A 16,699-nucleotide genomic window follows, 5' to 3' on the forward strand; every position below is an offset into this window, starting at 1 on the left:
TTTAGGTTACTGTTTTTTTTTTTATTTCTGTTTCTTTTTGTTTCTTTGTTATACTGTTATATCACTAATCACTGTCATCCTGTTATTAATCAATTTGCTCGAGCAGGCACCAGTAATGTCTTCATTCCTCCCTGTCTCGGTCAGGGGAATGAGGCCCATTATTGTTACTGTTTTTGGCATATTGAATATGCAACAGTTAGCTTGCCAGGATCTGCCTTGCGGGCAGGATTCTCTCAGTAACTTGCCGGGCTCTCTGAGAGGGACAGAGGATTGAACCAAGGTCAACCACGTGCAAGGCAAATGCCCAATCCACAGTGCTATCGCTCTACTCCATATATGCACACACATATATGTTTATATAGAGACATATTTGTTTCATGTATAAATAAGTATAACTATTCAACTTTTCATTACATTAAAAAATTGAGATAAGCACACTATTTTGCCAAACCAATTACTCCCTAATGATATTAACGTAATAGATGTTTGACTTTATAAAATAGAGAATTTAGGATCTTATATATTTGAAATCTTTACATAACTAAATATATAATATATCTCTAAATGATATATTTTATGAAACCAGTTTTGCAGGAGAAATCCTTTCTGTTTGTGAGACTGAGCTTTGATTTTATGCTTTAATTATAAATTGACTTCCTCCTCACTAATAGTGACATTTCAGTAATGCTGTAGCTAGTAATATTTCACTAGATGTCAGGTCAATTAATACGCTTGCTCCCATATTTCTATATATGGAGATTCCTATTTTCAACTAGCCTCTGAAAGCATGGCCTTGGTTCTCACATCATGCAAGCAAAGACCCTAGAGCTTGTAAGTATTATCTAACTGCAACTGCATTTCACAACTTTTTGGATCTGTTAAATCTCAGATATTTTCTTTGCTTTTTCAGCATTTACTCAGATACGATATGTTTCTAAAACACCATATATAGTCATACCTACTTAATAATACCACCATGATTTGTAATAAACATGTTAATCTGAAAAATTCACACTCCCTGAACTCCACTCCATTGTTTAAAACCTCTTCAGCTATTGCTCACAGATTGCTTGAGAGATAGCGCAAAGCTGGAGGTCATGCAGGAGCTTGAACAGTGGCACCAGAGAGCTTCTAAACACAGCAAGGTGTGGTCCTACTGGCCCCAACTTCTACCACACTGCCCATGGTAGACTCTGGCAGTTGAGCAGTACCAGTGGATGACATTCCAGAACCTCCTAAATTTGGTATCCAAAGCCCTACAAAAGATGACAAAGACTAAATGTATTTGAAGATTCCATTGACTCACTTTCAGATCCTAACTGGAGAAGAGCAAAAGCTAAAGGTCAGCACCACCCATGCCTAAGAGTTTTTCCATCCAGCATCTCTTTCCCAGCTCTTCTGTAAAGAGTACTGGTGGAATTGGACAGAAGGGTAGCTGTTTATTCCTCACCCTATATTATGAATGATTATTTTTTGAATTCTTATATTGGTAAGAGAGGGTATATTTTGCAGATATAAAGTTTTAAATTGGGTATTTTGGTCCAGTACTTCAACAGTTTCAATAGAATCACTACTTTCTCTTGGCAATGCCAATTTCAGCACCAGAGAGATATTATAGGTGTGTGTTTGTAACGCACACAGATCGCACCTGTTCTGATCCTCCATGTCACGTAGGTCCCAGAGTCCATATGTGGAGTGATTAATCAGAGGGCCAAGAATAAACACTGAGCACAGAAAGGAGTCTTATATTCATATATCACAAAACAAAATAATGAAATAAGCAGAGCTAATTCAAAAATTGAGGAAAAATGGGTAAAACTATAATTGATTGATATTTGGTGTATTATTCTGCCATGTACTATTGTCTTATGATTAATGTGAAACTCTTTATTAAAATATTTTATAAACATATTATTTTTTTGGTAAAAAGTATGTATTTAGTGCATCCTTATTCAGTAGACATATGTACAACATAAAGCTAAAATTATAATATGACATTATAAAAAAATGGATATTGGAAATTAGGAGAAAGTTTAAAGAACTACAGAGCAAATCTCAATTCTGTGAGCTTCATTTTGTTCACAGGCTCTCTAAGGCCGCAGAACACCTCTGGGCCTGAGTAATACAGTATTACTGAATGGTGTCACTGAATCAAGAGGCACATGCTACATGAGGCCCTAGCCTCTGAGCACTGCTAAGAAACCATTTTTCAGAAGCTAAAGTAGTTCTAAAAATGAAATTATGAATACATATTTAAATCATACATTATAACATTTAAGAAAAAAATTACTATACAATGTAAATTCAATTTAATTAAATATAGATAATTTAAATAATATATGTAACAGTACTGGTAAAATTGTACCAAGTATCATATATCTTTTCTGAAAATTATTTGCTCTGTTTTGAACAAATGTCCAATATGTACAATTCTCCACATTATAGTTGAGGGGCTGAAGCGATAGCACAGCAGTTGGGCGTTTGCCTTTCATGCGGCTGACCCGAGTTTGATTCCTCCACCCCTCTTAGAGAGCCCGGCAAGCTACCGAGAGTATCGAGCTCGAGTGGCAGAGCCTGGCAAGCTACCTGTGCGTATTGGATATGCCAAAAACAGTAACAATAAGTCTCTCAATGAGAGACGTTACTGGTGCCTGCTCGAACAAATCGATGAACAACGGGATAACAGTGAGCAGTGAGTGAGCATAGTTGAGTTAACTGTACAAAAGTTTATGCATACTAGTGGGTTAATTGTAAGGATTCACACAAAACTGAGAGAAATCTCTGAAAGTGGCAAATCTAAAAAGTCAACAAATCTTTTCTGGTTAAACAATAATTAAGTCACCAGGGATAAGATTAGGTAACAGCTTGATAACTTCCCAGAAGCTTGTTTAAAATGGATTTAAAAACATTTGACGTGCCTCCACAGAATTGAATTTAAATGTGGCAGGAACAGACAAAACTCTTATTTCCTCTGATTTGTTATTACACAAAACATTATGAAGTATAATTTTTATGATAAATGTGAGACTATCTTAATATTATAAACAACAGATTTCTAGATCAATAAATATTTCTTAAGGGAAATTTAATCACCCTAAATTTTAGAAAAGCAGAAACTTTGTGGTGTCTCAGAATAAATGTAATAAATGATAAAAACCTATAACTAAAAAGTTTAAAATCAGACTATTTTTCCATAATTATTATGATCTAACAGTAATAGAATTAGCATTGAAGTTTAAGAATGCTTTAGTTACTTTATTCTTTTAGGAATACCTCCCTTTTTGTTGTTGCTTAGCCTTCCACAATGGGCATTGACAGGAAGCCTCTGTCCTAGAAGGACGGCATTAAGAGAAAAACAGAAATGGTAGTTCAGGGGCCAGAGAGAAACAGACTTGGGGAAGATGCTTACCCTCCACGCCATTAGACCCGGGTGTGACCTGGCATCGCACATGATCTTCTGAGCACCACCCTGAAAACTGTCAGATGAGGCCAAAAAAATGTGTTAAGTTTGCTAAGACATCTCCATATGGTATCAGTGCTTTATTTAATGTGCAAGCATTTTTTCTTATTTCTTCGCTGTATAGACTTTTGTGTTTCTAACATATAGAAGGCCTAATAAAGTTTATGATATACAAACTTAGCTGTAGTAGAGAAATGAACATTCACATTAGAAAACCTCAACCTTAAAAAAATTGGGAAGTGATATTTTCACCTGTTCACATTTTTTGATTTGTATACTATAAGGAGATATAGTAACTATATTATAGATACTTAAATTATCTTAAAATGTGAAAAAATTGCTTTAATTTCTGTGAATGTTAATTATGACTCCCTTATAAGCCATCCTACATATACAAGCTTTCTACTTCTCTCTACATGTGTATAGATGAATATAAGTATATACACCATGGAGATAAATATTTTTGTGTGTATAACACATAGGTACAAATTGGCATAAACAGAAAAATTGCTGAAAAAAGAGCTTCTATCCTTTTCATGGTGTTGATTTAAAATTCACTTTGTAGTCAGCACACGTCAGATACTTTGATTTGAAGAGGTTTCCTTTTGAAAGTGACAATCTAGCTTTCGCTAAAACATTAATCCTCTAGTTATTTATCAGTGACTGGAAATGTAAAGATGTTAGAGACTAGAACTATTGTGTTCAGAGAATAAAGAAAACCTTAATACTTTTTGAACATAAGATTTTCTTTATGTTTTCTGGAAATAAATTGGAAAGAGTATATTTGAAATTAAATATGAGTCTAAACATTCAATAATTTATAAAAGCAAAGATTATAGAGATTCATTATTTTGATGGATTTCTTTTCAAATGTTTTTTAGGTAACAAACCTTAAGCATGCACAAACTTTAAGCATGCAAACATATGTGAACACATACATATTTTAAGTACAAGTTAATACCTATGGCCAGAGGAAGATCATTATTATCAATATAATTTTATAAAAATGTTATTCTCTAGAGTAAAATATGGAAGAGAACCTGCTCACATGAAGAGTACGCAGCACTCTCTGGGTTCTCTGTTCTGAGAACACTGTAAGAGATTCACTGTCAATGATTCACTGCCATCCCGTTTGTTGATTTACTCGAGGGGGCACCAGTAATGTCTCTATTACACTCAGCCCTGAGATTTTACCAGACTCTCTTTACTCATCTTTCCCAATGATTGGAGGCTCTTTCAGGGTCTAGGGAATGAGACATATTGTTACTGTTTTTGGAATATCAAATACACCACAGGTAGCTTGCCAAGCTCTGTCCTTGCGGGCTGGATACTCTCTGTAGCTTGCTGGACTCTCTGAGAGGTATAACTCTCTATGATTTGTTGCGTACTGTCTGAACTCCATAAAATATGGTGTGGTAATTATTGAAAAAGGGTAGTAAGTGTCTTATGATTTGTCACGCAGCATAGTCTGGAAAACGGCCTGGAGCATGGTGGTGGTTTGGTAGTGGAGGTCAGCTGCCTGGCTGGGTCATTGGGGCAGGGAGAGTTCTCACCCACCCACCTCTGGGGCACCCCAACTGAAAACAGCCTGATGAGGAGTCCATTGTAAGAGATTAGTGGACAAAATCACAAGTTTCATAGTCTGGTTCCTACCTATTTTTGTTCATAGAGCTCAGAGATTTCAAGAGATCAGGCAAAATGTCAAACCAAAAATTGATATTTTCAGGAGGAAATTTCAAAGAGTCACTGTCACTGTCACTGCCATCCTGTTGCTCATCGATTTGTTCGAGCGGGCACCCGTAACATCTCTCATTGTGAGACTTATTGTTACTGTTTTTGGCATATTCAATACACCCGGCTAGCTTGCCAAGCTCTGCCGTGCGGGCTCGATACTCTCGGTAGCTTGGCGGGCTTTCCGAGAGGGGCGGAGGAATTGAACACGGGTCGGCCGAGTGAAAGGTGAATGCCCTAACGCTGTGCTATCGCTCCAGCCCCAGGAGGAAATTAAACAATAATAATAGTCAAATGAAACAGATTTTCAGAAGCATAGGATTACACATGTATAAATAAAGATATAACTAATCTGCATCATACCATAGTAATAATATTTAAGTCCAGTGTGAATGATGAAAGATCATAGTGAATTTCAGTAGAAGTGGCTCTTGTGTTACAAAACAAGCACTGCTTTCTCACTGTAAAGGAAACCAGTTCAGGGGCTGGAGCAATAGCACAGTGGGTAGGGTGTTTTCCTTGTACACGGCTGACCCAGGTTCAATTCCCAGCATTCCACATGGTCCCCTGAGCACCACAAGGAGTAATTCCTGAGTGCAGAGCCAGGAGTTAACCCTGAGCATTGCCGGGTGTGACCCCCCAATAAAACAAAAAAATGGAAACCGGTTCAAACTCACTAATAATTAGTCTTAATGAAAAAATTTGAAAGGGAATAGTTTTATTCAGGGAGGATATTTATCTAATGAAAATTAAAATTATTGTTCTCAAGAGAGGAACAATAAAAATATAAACTATTCTGATTAAACTAAGTCAGCTTATCTCAAATTTCATATTTGCAGTTGTAAAATTGAAGTGGTTGGAGTAAAATGTAACTATTAAAGGAAATAAACAAAACATGTATCAGCATGTCTGAATTTCAAAAAAAGTAATTCAGGATGATGCACTCAGTCTGATGCCACATATGCTCATTAAGATACTTTCCATATTATAATATGTTTTTGTCGGTTAGCATATAGGTGAAGTGTAGGATAGCATTGGGTTTGTACTTTCAGCCTTGCCGAAGGGAACTTAGTTTAATTTAAAGCAATGTCCTTTCTGTATGGACACAGGAAGACAGTTAATATTATGCCTTGTAACTTGTAACTAAACACCCATGAACACAACCCACACATCATCCTTCTGCACATGTGTTTGTATTTTTTCAGTGAAAAAAACAAATAAATTACTGGAGAGACGGTACCTGGCTTCAGGTGCTGGCACCTTGCATGCAGCTAGCTTGTCCCCATCCTATTCTTGGCATCAGAGGTACCCTCCTGGGCACTGCCATACTTATCCCTAAGCATAGAGCAAGCCCTGAACACAATTGGATGTGAACATATAAACAAAATATAGACTAGCTTAATGTACCGTACTTTCATAATAGTTTTCTCTGACTTGATAAGAGAAGTATAATCAACACAGTGTAGGATAACATTGGTTTGTCCTTTCTCCTCTGCCTCAAGGATCTTATTGAAATAAATAAGGTTTATTGAATTAAACCCATCACAATGCTCCTGGAGGACTCCCAGTTTCCCGATATTCATCTTTAGCTTCTCTGTCCTCTGCTTTCTCTATCTATTAATTTTTCCTAACCAGAACCTGAGACTTCTAAGGTCAAATTCTTCTAAAGACTCTGGATTTTGTATTTGTCAGTGTTATATTGCTTATATTTTAATTCAGTTTAATAGTTTACATTAGAGCAATGTTCTTTGTGCATAGACAAAGTAAGATAGTTAATCTCATGCTTTTGTAACTTGGAAGTTAATTGACTCCGAGTAATATTTTCCCCTGGGCATATGTCATATTTACTTGACTTAAGTCTCAGTCTCCCTTAGTTCCTAGCACCCCAAAAAGCAGGATCCCAACAAAGGGATTGGGTGGACCCAGGGGAAGTAATAAGCTACCCTGTCTTTGAAACAGGACAGGACAAGTGCCCTAAAACTTATAATAAACTAAGAGCACGGTCATGGACAAATTCTGTCATGACCCAAAGAGAAGTGACTGGACAAGGACCCTGCTAATGTTAGAAAGGAATAATCTGGCCTGAGGACTGAGTCTGGGATCTATAGCGGGATGTCCCCAAGAGAGCCACAATATAAGCTTAATATATCTCTTACTGTGTCCACACAAAATGACTACAAAGACTAGTAAGAAGTTAAATCTAAGATGATTGTTTATGGATTAAGGAAAGGAGAAATATGTCCTTAGTTGAAAAACCCACCCTTGAGCAGATCTCCTCCTTCGTCTTAGAAGAGTTTTACAGAAGGAAGGGCTTTCATATGTTGATTGTACTATCTCACCTGTGTGTATTTAGTACCCTCAACCATTGGAGGTTGGGCTCTAGACTAAGGCTTTGAGACTGGGCATGGGGAGACTAGCATGAGGGACAAGAGGAGAAGGGAATGAGGGACAATGTGAGACTGACATGGAGGAATTAATGGGATTGGAATAGGCGTGTGGGGAGAATGGAATAAGCAACAGGGCAGAGATTGGAATAAATGGTGACTGGTCACCAACCAAGCTGGCAGCCATGATCCCTCCCTCCGTGTTTGTTGGCAGCGGTTGCAGGTGGGGTGGGGATGCAGCTCATGGTGCATCCCTCATAGTGATAGAAAGCACTTACTTATTTTGTGAATACACACACGGGTAGTAAATATAATTCAGCTATACTTTGAACTCAAAATATATAGCCTTACATGAACTCATGACAGTATGCACCTAAAATATGTTAGTTATATTAAATGAGCAAATCAAGTATTCAGAACAACTGATTTGAGTATAGTCAGATGCTACTATCAATGCCATTGATATTTTATAATTAAAATTTCACATCTATTTCCTGATTAAATGATATTCAAAAGTTTGCATTCAGGCAAGCCCAGAATGCTTTTCTGGCCTAGAAAAAACTAGAGCAATGGAGGAGAGCAAACCTTGGCTTCTGACCATTTTTAACACACAATTGCAGTGAGTGCTGAGAGGAAAATTTCTGTGTGCAAGGCTTAATTTTTAATGAAATCATTTACTTATTGATTAACAACATTACAAATGATTTATGACATTGCAAATGATAGCATAGATATACAAGTAAGATCTGTCAAACTTTTGTCAATTTTAGTTTATTCAAGTTCCCATACACATTTTTAAAAACTAGGCCTACTTACTATTGGGCACTTGGATTGTTTAAAAAATCTTAAATATTATCAATCCTACCTCTCTATATCTGCCAAAACACACAAAAAGTTTTGAAAAAAATGTATACATAATTTATTTTTGTTCTTGGATCACTATGTAGGAGTAGAATCGCTGTGTTATGCAGGTGTTCTCTTGACAATAATGTAAGAAATATGCAATTTTTTTGCATAAAGGCTGAACCAAATCCCAATATAAGAAGGAAATGTCTACATACCAATGAGAACAGGTCAGTTCAAATCTTTTCAATATATGCCGTTTTATGATGTGATATCTCATTTTCATTTTGATTTTTCTCCCTGATAATTAAGAAGCATTTTTTCATGAGCTACTGATCATGTGTGTTTGTTGGACTATCTAGCTCCTTTCTGCATTATCTCTTCATCTTGTTTGTTTCCCTGCTGAATTCTGTAAATTCCTTGGATTTTAACCATTTTATCAGATGTATGCTGAATAAACACTTTCTTCCATTCCACAGAATGTCTCTTAATTACAATAATAGTTTTTCTTTTTTCTATAAGATTTTTATATTGAGTGAAACCCATTGGTAAATTGCTGCTTGTAACTGGGGTTGAATATATGAGGGTCACAGAAGCTAAACTTATAGAGCAATTTGTATACATTATATTAATGTATTTTATAGTTTGGGGACTCGTGTCTAGTCTTAAATCTATTTTGAGATGCTTTTCAGCAAGGTATGAGATTTTTATCTAGATGCTTTTATGTTTGTATGTACTTATCCAGTTTTCCAATACCATATTGAAAATATTCTCTTTTGCCATATTAAGATATTCTTCCTTTCTCATAAATCTGCTCTCTTGATGTGAGAATTGAACTCTGGGCTCTGTTATATTAAACTTGCTTGCACATCTATTTTAAGCTCACTAGTTTGATTATTATAGTCTGAGTAGAGGAGAGAGAAAATTTCTTTCTTCTCTTGTTTTAGAAGAAGTTAACTATCTGGGATCTCTGTGGTTTAATGTGAGTTTCAGTATCTTTGATCTATTTCCTTAAGCAAATGTCATTGAATGTATTCCCATTTCTGGGTGACCCACATTCCACTTGGGATGTAATTCATCTCTTTCACTTTGTGGTTTAATCCTTCTACCACATTTTGCTCCTCAGTATCATATTTCATAAATAAAATCACTTTAATAAAAAAAGGTTATTTGAATTTCAAGATAGATTGTGTGAAGTGTCTGTAAGAATTGGATAGAATGATATTTTTAGCATTGCTAATTTTTCTAACTCATGAACATGTGTATTTTATTGTGAACATGAACACATCTATTTTATTGTGACTTCTACTTTTAAATACTTTTATATTATTTGATCATATTTTGGTGGGAAGTTACATGCCAAATACATTCAGACCTCATTCCTAGCTCTATGCTCAGAATCAGAATAGCACAGCAGGTAGGGCATTTGCCTTGTACGTGGCCGACCCGGGTTTGATTCCTCTGTCCCTCTCAGAGAGCCCGTCAAGCTACCGAGACTATTTCACCTGCACAGCAGAGCCTGGCAAGCTACCCATGGCATATTTGATATGCCAAAAACAGTAACAAGTCTCACAATGGAGACGTTACTTGTGCTCGCTCAAGCAAATCGATGAACAACGGGACTACAGTGCCACAGTGCTATGCTCAGAATCACTTTTGGCAATAATTGGGGAATTATAGTGCTACAGGGGATCAAGTCAAACACATGTACCCTCACTACTATCTCTGGCATTTTAGTTATTTAAAAAGTAATTTGTAGTTTTCAGTGAACATGTTCTTACGAGTTCTTTTTTAAGTTTAATTCTAGATAATTATTTTATATTATTATAATGGGAATTAAGTTTTTCTTCTACATGATTACTTGCATATAGAAATGGAAGGGGCCAGAGAGATAGTTCAGTGGGCAGGGCATAAACTTACAAGCAGTTGACCCGGCCCTCAATACTAGGCACTGCGTATGATCTCCTGAGCCCCACTAGAAGAAATCCATGAATACAGAGCCAGTGGTTAGCCCTGAGTACTGTCAGATGTGACTCAGAACAACAAACAAAAATATATGCAAGGGGCATTTAGTCTATTGATTTTGTAGTTTTATTATATTTATCTGTTGTTTTTAATAGTTATTTTTAATTTTTAACATAAAAATATCAAAAAGTTCTATCAAAATAGTGATTTGGGTGATTTTATTTGTTTTTATTGCCTAACATTTCTGACTAGGACATCTAATGTGATGTTGAATTATATTTGTGGGAGTGAATATGTTCATCTGTGACACTTTGCTTCTATCACTTGTCATCCCATTGATCTTCGATTTGCTCGAGCGGGTGCCAGTAATGTCTAATAACTGTGTCAATCTTAGAATATATCTTTTAGCTATTCATTATAACAAGTTTGTCATATATATCCTTAATAATGTTTATGTATGTTCTTTTGTTCATTTTTTTTTTAATTTGAGGGGGGTATTACTCAGCTGTGCTCTGGGCTTAGTCCTGGTTTGGGCAGGGAATGAATCCTGGAGATTCAGAAGGAGATGCTGAACAAGCCAAGCGAGGGAAATCTCTTAATCCTGCGTGTTTGCCTTCAGTCCAGTCTGTGTTTCCATTGTCATGAAAATGAGTTTCATTAGATAAATATTTTCTGTTATGACATGATCACGAGCTATGCTTGGAGTATCACATTTCACTCAAGTGAGAGGAGGAATCCGGAGTTCCGACCTCCGTCAATGGTCAAGAATCAGGGACGCTGTCTAGTTTGCCAATTTGTCAAAAATCACATGGGCCAGACACATAATACGATTTAGAGATGACCACTGGACTAGAGCTGTTACTGACTGGATTCCATGGGACGTCAAAAGACCGCGTGGCCGCCCACCTACGAGATGGTCAGACTTCTTCATCAAAACCCTGAACAAATGGTTTGAGGCTCTTTGTGTTCCTGGAGTGAACAGATACCATTGAGCTACACTAGCACGAGGCAGGAACGGATGGAGACATTACTGGCACCCGGTCAAGCAAATCAAAGATCAATAGGATGACAAGTTACAAGTAATGACATGATCATCTGATGTTTATATTTAGTTGATGTAATGTATTATTACATGTATTATGTATGCATATCAAATCATCTTTACGTTTTTTTACAATATATATATTTTTAAATTAAGACACTATGATTTGCAAAGTTGTTTAATATAAAATTGTTTCAGTCATAAAATGTTGCAACACTAATCCCTACAGCAGTGTGCCCAAGGGTCCCTGCCATCTCCAGCCTGCCCTCTTGGTAGGCATATGACAAATTTATTTAATTTTGCTTCTTCCAACAAAACTTACAGAAATGACAAATAGAATTATCAAAAGATAAATAACAAAATAAGTCAAATATTTTTGTTGATTTATTATCTTTGTGCCTTTTAAATAAATTATACCTGGTCATGATTTTTGATTGATTTATTATTGAATATGATTTGCTAATATTTTTGTTGAGGATCTTTGTATCTATGTCAACAAGGAAAATTGGTTTACTGTTTTATCGATTTACTGTTGTGTGCCTGTTTGCTTTTTAATAGAGTACCATTAATACCATAAAAGGTTTTTTCAAAATTCCTACTATTTTTCTGCTTTGAGGAAAGGTTTGAAAATGGGGGATAATAGGGCAGCATGAAGATTGGGTTAAACATCATAAAACCATGTGGACAGGGATTTCTGTACTAGGGAATACTTTTGATTATTGCTTTTATTTCCTTATTTGAAATTGTTCTGTTCAGGTTTTCTTTTGCCTTCTGATTCAGTCTTGGAAGCATGGAAGATTGATTTGCCCTTTGTATAATTTCTAAATATATGAGTCTGCTGTCTGGTGTCCAAATATTTGTCATTTCCCAGTGTTTATTCAGTTATTGATTCTGATTTAATTCTGTCATGTTCAGAGAGGACACTGTGTATTATTTTGTTCAGTGACAATCTATTGAGATACAATTTGGAAATGTATTCCTGCTAATATATTAATTTATAATAGCATTTCAGATGATATCAATTCTAATAGTATGAAAGATATTTATATTTGATGGCTCTTTTTTACCTCTTGTGTACAATGACTGTCACCCAAATCACATATATATAATGTTTAACCATAAAGTATATTTAAAATTATTTTAGAATATTTTACCTTGAACCATAGTACAAATTGACAGTTGCAAACAGAATATATAATTTTATCAATGTAGCTAATTTTTCCAGTGTTTATTTTGCTCCTACAAGTGAATTGAAGTTTCTACTTAGTTTTATTTTATTTTATATGCATTTATTTCAAGATATGTTTACCTTTCCACTGCATGAATTGAGGAAGTCAGAATTGTAATAGTATTGTACAGTTATTATAGAAATAAGATACCTCTCCATTTGGGCTTTATGATGTTTTGCTTCAGTTTGTTGTATTAATTTGTATAAGTTAATTAGAAACATATAAATTTGGCATTGTCATTTGTTGCTGGAGCGTCTGTGCCTAGTCAGTTTAGTGTCATATAATAATTGGATAAACATTTTCTAAGATTATTGAAAAAGTTCAGTCTCTTCATCCTTACTGAGAAATTATTTGCTCGCATTGGGGGCATACCTGCATCCACCTAAGTAGTTGACACCTGTCCCTTAGTCTTCATTTCATTCATCTAATAATTCCAGGGTTTTTTTTTTTTGCTTCAATTATTAACTACTGTGTTATGCAACTACACTAGTTACCTCAATTTTTAAAATGTTCTCCAAAGGGAATATATTTCCTCTCAAATATCCTCTTTCAAACATCCTTTATTATTTTGGGAAATTGTCATGACTTGCACCTATACTCTTTTACAACATTTCACTGTCCCAGAAGAACTTTTCCAGGAAAAAAAAAATTTGAGTCTGATTCTTCTATGTAAAATACCAGGCATATGCATAAACCTTTATCTTTTGACAACCCCAATTTTCTTCACTTCCTGAAGCTATATGTATTAGGAGCTAAAATAACTATGTGGTAATTAATTCTTGGTTTTCAAAAAATTTAACTCTACTTCATTTTCAGCAACTCCCCTTGCATAACTTTTGTTGCAGTTAAGAAAAAATTTTGTGCTTCCTTTTGGACCCGGCTGTGGAAGGAGCATGATGGAGGGGCCCGAGGGAGCGCCCTCGGACCCCAAGCAGCCCACTGAACTAATTCCGGCATGGGACCAGAGACCCCACGGCGTGCTGAAGCTGTGGGACCCGGGCATCCCCCAATTCTTTTAACCTGTCTCTCTCTCAACTCCTCCTTCCCGAGCACAGCGCAGGGGCCGCGGTTTTCCTGAGCGCAAAACGGAGTCGCCGATTCAGCCAAAACAGGACGTGAGCGCGCTTGCGGGAGTCCCCAGGGGGCGGGGGCGGCGACCCCCGCCCACCGCAGTTAGATACTTAAACCCACCTCCCCCACGTGTGCTTCCTTTTGGACCCGGCTGTGGAAGGAGCATGATGGAGGGGCCCGAGGGAGCGCCCTCGGACCCCACGCAGCCCACTGAACTAATTCCGGCATGGGACCAGAGACCCCACGGCGTGCTGAAGCTGTGGGACCCGGGCATCCCCCAATTCTTTTAACCTGTCTCTCTCTCAACTCCTCCCTCCTGAGCACAGCGCAGGGGCCGCGGTTTTCCTGAGCGCAAAACGGAGACGCCGATTCAGCCAAAACAGGACGTGAGCGCGCCTGCGGGAGTCCCCAGGGGGCGGGGGCGGCGACCCCCGCCCACCGCAGTTAGATACTTAAACCCACCTCCCCCACGTGTGCTTCCTTTTGGACCCGGCTGTGGAAGGAGCATGATGGAGGGGCCCGAGGGAGCGCCCTCGGACCCCACGCAGCCCACTGAACTAATTCCGGCATGGGACCAGAGACCCCATGGCGTGCTGAAGCTGTGGGACCCGGGCATCCCCCAATTCTTTTAACCTGTCTCTCTCTCAACTCCTCCCTCCTGAGCACAGCGCAGGGGCCGTGGTTTTCCTGAGCGCAAAACGGAGACGCCGAGCCTCTCTCTAGGTTTCTCCATCTTATGAGCACCATAAAAGGGTAAAAGTTTATAGTGATGTTATTTCTGGTTGTACTTTCCCTGGACTTTATACAGAAACCCAAAACCGCGCGGCCGCTGCCGCGGCCGCGCGACTTAATGTCATCTTAGTATGAGCAATATGTAATGGTTCCTTTCTAATGGGGCGGACTTTTGTGGGAGATCCTAATAGTAAGTCTGTTGCTGAAATATTGAAGGCAATCAAAGTGGTAGCCATCTCACTAGACTGAACTAAGCTATATCCCCACGCCGGCTGAGAAGAAATTTTCTTCCTTCTCGGGAAGAAACGCGGTGTGTCATCAACTACAGTGTGATGTCCATTAAGCAAACAGACCTGGTGGCGTGGGAATGGGATATAAGGGGAAAAATTATGTACAAGGAACAGCGGGACGCTGGTGGAATCTCGAGCCGGAGCCGACACCAGCGCAAGACCGTCGGTTCCAGAGACTGCTTGCAGATACTCTACAAGTCTATCAACTAAGCCAGAGCCCCACGCCTGCTGATGACGGGAAATAACCATCCTTTTCGGTTTTTTTTTCCCTTGTCAGGCAGCGTGGCGATTACTAAAACAGGCGTGAACTCGGTGGCGCGGGGCAAGGGGGAAAAAGAAAAACTATGTAACAAACAGCGGGACTTAATATCTCTATATTCTTAGCAATGGAGAACTATCAAATGCCTCCTTGGCAATAGGACTGCTTTTCTTTTTTGGGGGAAACCCCAACAACGGTAGTGAGTTGTGTGTTGAAACATGGAATGTAATCGAAATAAGGCGTAAACGAAGTGAAACATATCATGTGCAAGGGTTGGGACTGGGGAGGTGGGAGGGGGCGGCAGGTATACTGGGGGGGTTGGTGATGGAAGATGGGCACTGGTGAAGTGAAGGGTGTTTGAGAACTGTATAACCGACATAATCCTGAGAACTATGTAACCCTCCACATGGTGATTCAATAAAACTTAAAAAAAAAAAAAAAAAAAAAAAAGAAAAAATTTTGTAAAAAAATTTTTAAATATATACTCTCCAGGGATATTTACATTTTATAAGATTAAATTTGAAGGGAGTTACATTTAAATTCTAAAAAGAAATCACAGAAAATTTTCCATACACTTACTTCCAAAATTAATCTGACAGGAAAACATTCTAAGATTTCTCAAAATAGAGTTGACTCTATTCTCTGTATTCCGTTTTCTGTGGTCAATAAATTCTGTGATCAATAAATAATATCAATAGCAGCACACTTTTCTTCCTTTATATCAAAAGGTATTTTTAAAGAAATTCACCAGTTTTAAGTTATCTCTACATATAACACATTAAACAATAAGTATAACAAACTGTAAAAACTCCGTCTTTAATCAGAAAAAATAAGCACTTACTACTTATTATATAAATATACATATATATATATATTTAGTATACTTTAGGAAAGTAAACATATGATCCCTTTTTAGAGAAATACAAATTATGGTTTAAATCTTTAAATATATATTCAAATTTTATAAATCGGTGAATCAAAATGAGCTGGAACTGCCTGGAAAAATAGTATGAGTGAATGAGGGAAGGAAATGAACTGAACATTAAAGAGTTAGTAGGATTTAAGAACACAGTGGGAATTCAGAAGAACATTCATGCCCCAGAGTCAGATCATGAAGTCAGTCAGATAAATCCCAGACTATCAAGCCTGACAGACCCAATGCGTCTTCCTGAAATAAATGTTGAGAATGCATAACGATTGCTTCGGGCTGGCTCTGAGGCTTTGTGAACCAAGAGTCTATCATCCCTTAAAATGAATGGGGTGTTGCCCAATGAAAAAGGCCTTTTCTGACTTAAAGAAAAATAAAGAAGGAAAACAAAGAAAGTAGACAAAAATCTCCTTTCCCTGCTTTACATTTAACTTTCACACATCTGATGGAAGAGTTTTCCCAGGTGCATTAAAAATATCTATTTTATTTCATCCCTTGGAATAAATAATCCAGTAAAAAATCTAATAAATGAATAATCTAGTAGTTTGTTAATAAGCTAAAAATGTGTATACTTTAAAAAAGAAGAGTGCTGGAACAGAGATATAACACAACAGTTAGAGCATATTGCTGAGATGGGTTTGATCCTAGCACCCTATGTAATCCCTGGAACCTACGAGGAGTGATCCCTGAGCAAAGAAATAGAAATAAGTCCTGAACACTGCAGAAAGGAAGGAAGGAAGGAAGGAAGGAAGGAAGGAAGGAAGG

This window comes from Sorex araneus, chromosome 1 (genome assembly GCF_027595985.1).
Source record: "Sorex araneus isolate mSorAra2 chromosome 1, mSorAra2.pri, whole genome shotgun sequence".
NCBI lineage: Eukaryota > Metazoa > Chordata > Mammalia > Eulipotyphla > Soricidae > Sorex > Sorex araneus.